Here is a 6,000-nt window from a genome sequence, read left to right as displayed (position 1 = left end):
AGTTTTTTATTGAAGAAAAATTAATTGCATGCAATTGCTTCATAAACTACGATTGTGTAGTTGCACTCATCTCTAATCAGCTAAACTAAACAGCTGATTGCTTGCCCTTCTTTTCACCATACTATTTGGTGAATATTCTTAAGACTGTATCTGCCAGAATACCAAAATGAGACATCCTGGCTAACAGAGTCACTAAATTACGATTGTAACAATTAGAGACATGAACCAATTGTGACAAGCAGAATACCGGCATAAAAACCGATGTATCCAACGTTACAAGACAAAATTTACTGAGGTGCATTAGCGTTTTGATTAATACGATGCTCAATTTCAAAGAGACATCAAGTCTAGTAGTAGATGCACAGTTTGTAAACAACACCACCACAGTTTGCACCACCGCGGTTCTACTCCAAGTCAACAAACAGCTATTAAGGTATTTACAACAAAAGAGGCAGTAGCGTATACGCACATACAAAGCAAACATTTTTGCTATAAAGGATATAAACCGAGATTTATCCATCACTAGGACTAAAATTAAACAAAAGATTTGATTGACTTATTTTTTCATTTGAAGCAAAATTAGGGACTCATCATACAAAACGTTTCATCTGTTGCATAGTAACTATACGACCCACTTGCTATTTGGCTGTTATAGCATTAAAGATCATGTTGAAATAAATATGGCTATTAAAGTTGAATAGGGATGAATCAGTAACACAGAAAAACTATCTGAAGTTCTTATCGGATCTTTTATTAATTAAGTTGTCGAGGTTTTGTTTTTCGACAGATATAGATTGACTTCAGACCCATGGATTTTGTGACGCACAATGGGTGGCTTCCTGGTCAGTTTTTATTCAAAATGTTTTGTGCGCCTGTGATATGAGCATGCTCTAATAATGTGTCCTCCGCGGTCTGTATCAGGAACCAGACCCACGCAGGAGTAGCAGCCAGCGTTACCTCGGACGAGCGCCGGTCCGTCCGTATTTTCCGGGACTGATCAAGCGAAGAACAGGCCTCAGGGAACTGGGGTAGGGACAATCCGATCCTTTCTGTGCGTGTTCATGCGTTGTTTACCAGTTATAGGTTGGTATGCAGCTCGCAAGTAATTGCTCAAGAAAAAAAATACATTATTTCTCAAGTAATTTGACAGCTGGTTACGCATTGTGAATGATCTACATTAGAAGAGCAAGAGAGAATAAACAAAGAAAACAAACTTTGTGCGTAATATGTACGTGTGTATGTGTATGGTAACATAAATATTTTCATTGAGATTTAAGAAATGTTGTTGATGATTGGTAGGTTTTATACAACATTTCAAAATGGAATATGCTTCATAATAATGATTTCAACTAATTTAGGATGAATTTGACGATTACTTCGATGTTCCTTCAAGAAACAATTGTTGATTTGATGTTTCTTCTCAAAACCAGGTTTGCCATATTCACATTTTACTGAAAAAAAGTATTAAAAATTAGTACTAGATTTCTTGAGAGCTGCGTACTAACACAAGTAAATTTATCGCAGGAAAGCTTCTTGACCGTTTCTTAAGCGTTTTTTTATATGAAGTTTTTACGTTTCTTGAGAGCTGCGTACTAAGCTTATAACATAACATGAGAAACAAAACATATAATAACAACAGTAACAAAATTTTTGGCATAATAGAAAGCAGCGACACTAGAAGCTTGAACGATAATGGGAATAATCACTTTGTTGCACTGCTGTTTTGAACTACGTCCGTATTTACCTCGATTTGTTTGTTCTAAATTAAGTGTAAATTCAATCTTTAGGAATTTTAATCATCGAAATATATTTCATTATTGGAGGAAATAATGCTTTTCGAATCACATAAAATTAAAATAAGTTGGGTAGTGTGCATAACAAGGGCGAAGCAAAAACTTTAGGAAGTGTTTCGACGGCTGGAACCTGTGTTAAATGTGAAAAAATCGGACGCTTTGCGAAGTCATGTGATAAAGATCCGTCGTGTAGCGTACAGTCCGCCTTTAGGGAAATCCTTCTACTCTATAGTTGCTATATCCCGTCGTGGGTATGCAAAATGATTTTGAAAAAGTCTTGGATGATCTGGTGGGAGAAACATTAACAACTACAATGAACGTGGTCCCAGGCGATTTCAATGCATGGGCGATTTTTTTCTTTATAGTAGAGAGAAGCATCGAAAGTCGGAGTACGGAACTTTAATCCACTAAACCTAACCTACACCCAACTCCAAACCCTCCCACGGAATCACCGAAAAAGTATTACTTCGTAGGAGGGATAGGACATTTAAGTCCCCTCTATTTTGTGGACGGACGGACGCCTAATCTGTTGAAAAGTCTCAGTTTTGTCATTACGAATGCTGATACTTCGCTAACAGCTCTGTTCCTCTCCTCTGTATTCTATTTTAGGCGCTCATAGCTGATATAATCTCTCGAGTTTATTTCCCTGTGAACGGCATACTGATTAATAATTCAACAGCGTCAGTTGATATAGTCCGGAAAGCACTTATTTCTCGAAATGCAGAAAGCCTATGCACTGCTATTATTTGTTTAGCTTACGATTTTATATCCCTTGCCTAAATCCATATTTGTACTGCATACATTATTCCGTACCTCATTGCTTTTGCTATTAAAAATCGCCTGCTGGAACGCACGCAGCCACTATTGGCCATCATTCTTGAAAGAGCATTATAAATTTTATTTGCTTTACAGGAAGTGTGCGCCAGCTGTTTCTTAAATTGTAATTTGGAGTCTAATATTACTCTCAAATACTTCAGCGGCGGCTTTGCGGCTTCGTAATTTATTTTCGCTATACCAAACGCTGTACTTTCTACGAGTTGGAGAACACATCTTGTTTTATATAAGCGTTGCACATTTTAGCGAACTTTTGAGGTTTTGAGCTAATATCTTCCTATAGGGCTCTTTTAGGTATACTATCTAATCAAGGCGCTTTAGTATTTTTTGGCTATATTGACTATGGCCAATAGCTCTTCTACCGCTACTAACGAGGAAGACTATGCAGCTTTGTTTAGTCGCTTAGCATAGAAAATTCGATCGTGTTTCGGGAATAATGTTTCGCAGACTTTTATCATAAAACATGCATCTTTAGGTAGCTGTTGCTTAGTGTTTAAATGAGTTAAGCATCCACCCCCTCTACTCGGTAAAACTGGCGCATCCTAATGCTGCAGTGCAATTCACCATATCGCAACACCAACTCAACTCACCACAGCTGTATATCAACCCACTCATCAAAAGGGATGGACAAAAAGGGAAAGGGCTCACAATTCATTGGACACAATTCGTCACCTGAAGTTCGCCCGTCAATACATCAACATTCGCTTAAGCACTGCGCCGGGTCGACACCTACGCTTCTATACCCCGATTCTACTTTGTAACTTCGATGTGCGGAAAAATGATCGTCAACAAAAATTAAATCACCTTCGACAGTGTATTCTCGCCGCCCCGCTTGTTGGCCTTTAATTTTATTAAAATTAAAAGTTAAAACATTTTTGATATGAAAATTTATAAGTTCCGTAATTTATATTGTCAAAATAAAACCCAAATATATTTTTATTTAAGAGCGTGTGTTCATACAAATTTTGTATCTAGTTAAACATGGTCCTTCGAGCCATACTGAATGGCACTATTGGATTCGTCCAAGAAACAAATTCTTTAAAATTGTGGTGACAAAATTTTAAAAAAGAAAACAAACCACAAAAATAAAACAAAACGGAAAACAGTGCAGTGCGGTAAAGTCCAGTGGCGAACAAAAAAAAAAACAAAAACAACCAAATAAAAGTGTGCAGTACAAACACAAAACAGTGCAGTGCACAACCAGAACAAATAAAAAAACCAACATTATTATTTATTAGAAACAAAAAAAAAAACAAAAATAAATATATATACATACATATATACATATAAAAAATAAAGAAACAAACAAAGTGCAGTGTTTATATGTAAATAAACAAATAGAGATTCACGGTGGATAAAAGAGAAGACGAAGTGACAAAAACAAAAACAAATTACATAGAAAAACAAAATATATAAAACAATAAAACAAACAAAACGAAACAAACGGACGTGAAACCTCCAAACTAAAAATATATATAAACAATAAACATACAAATGAGCGCGAAATATACATAATTACAAAACATAAATCGCGCGCGAAAGGTAAAAGCTCCTCTATAACAAAACATACACAAAAACGGATCAAACGGGCGCGAACAATTAAAACAACAACAAACTATACATACAAACAACAACACGCACGAGAAGCCAGACAGCTGGAAGAGTAGAAGAAGTGGAATATCGGAATCGCACACACATTTTGTACATACATATGTATTATCCCCCCAAAAAACCCTTGCGGAAAGATAAAGTGAGTTGTATCGTTTCCATTTATTATTGATGCATATTATGCACGTTTGTATGTATGCCTAAAGTGACAGTTTTATATTTGTAATCATAAATATAACCTGTAATAAAAAATCCGTTTGGTCAATATATCAAAACTGGTACCAAACAGTAAGAATTTACGTTTCGATTTCCAGAAAAAATCAAAATACCGATTTAAAATAAATATACATACTACTCCATATGTATAGGTATATAAAAGTGATAGCCTTATATGCTTAACTTTGCGTTTCCAAACACAACTTACAAATTTGTCCGGCAATATCCGATGCGCCTGTAAACATATGTATAACAAAAATCACAAATATTGATTTATTATCAACAAAAATATAATACATACATATATGCAAATCTTCTTACCTTTCTATACGAAATTTTAATACTCAAACATATATCTGCACTATTTACATTCCGTTTTAAATCTCGCTCTCACTTTTTCAAAAAAATATAATAACATTTATATACAAATATACGGCAAAGAATCTGCCTTGACACTAAACAAAATCTCACATATTGCATATTAACACACATTATTACAAACTCCTATTCAAAGTCCATATTGGCATCTATTCTGCAATAACAATTGAAGCATGTTCGCGAATAACGTTGTAAGCGACAGATTTAGAAATGTTCAGGAAATGAAATAAACGTTTAAAGCTTAAAGTTTTATCTATTTTGGATTTTTTTTTATTTTTTCAATAGTAATCTGTCTATTTAGAATAAAGAAATTGAAATAAAAAATTAATAAAATAGTTAAACTAATAAAAAAAACGAAATTAAACTCTTTAAATGGAAAAACGTTTTATATCCAAAATTAAATGGATGTTAACACGTTATTCCACTATACATAACATATAGTAGGATGGCGTTTGAAACGTTTTTCCGTCAACGTGTTTGGAAAGTAAAGGTTTCAAAACCAAAAAAATTGTATTTCAGTAATACAAACAGACAAAGAAGGTTATAAACAAAACGAAAAATCTTTTATTTCAAATAAATTTAAACGATATTTCCGCAAAATGTAATTCACAACGGATATGTAGTAAATAGTATAGAGTATCAATATATGTATGTATTGGTTTATCTTTCATGGCAACTGTTTATAAAACTGTGCATAGTTTTCTAGTAAATACGACGCCATTGCCAGAAGGTCCTTCTTCTTTTCATCACTTACTTCTATTGGATCATTCCTGAGCATTGGCAAAGTATAATTCGCATAATTTCTGTTTTTTTTTGAGCGCAAATTATAAGAAGTCCATGTTTCTGCTATATTATGCTGCTTACGTATTCTAAGTGTGTTTGGATCGTCTCTAGAAATTTGTATCCACTTTGCAGTAGTTATTTTGCACAAAGGATTTCTATATAAATTTTTGACTAGCATCTCGAAGTTTTTAAATTCATATAGAGCCATTTGATGAATCTGGAATGGATTCGAAGGCCTTGCAAAATGAATCATATGACACACATCTGCTGGTGTATAAAGTTGAGCTGTTTTTTTCTTTTTTTCGATAAGTGCAAAATCCCGGTCGCATGGCAGAAAGCTGTGTCCTGAAGTAAGAAATTTTTGATTCACTTCAGAAAAGTATTTGGT

Source organism: Bactrocera tryoni, unplaced genomic scaffold (genome assembly GCF_016617805.1).
Source record: "Bactrocera tryoni isolate S06 unplaced genomic scaffold, CSIRO_BtryS06_freeze2 scaffold_25, whole genome shotgun sequence".
In the NCBI taxonomy this organism is placed as follows: domain Eukaryota; kingdom Metazoa; phylum Arthropoda; class Insecta; order Diptera; family Tephritidae; genus Bactrocera; species Bactrocera tryoni.
This window is presented reverse-complemented; position numbering follows the sequence as displayed.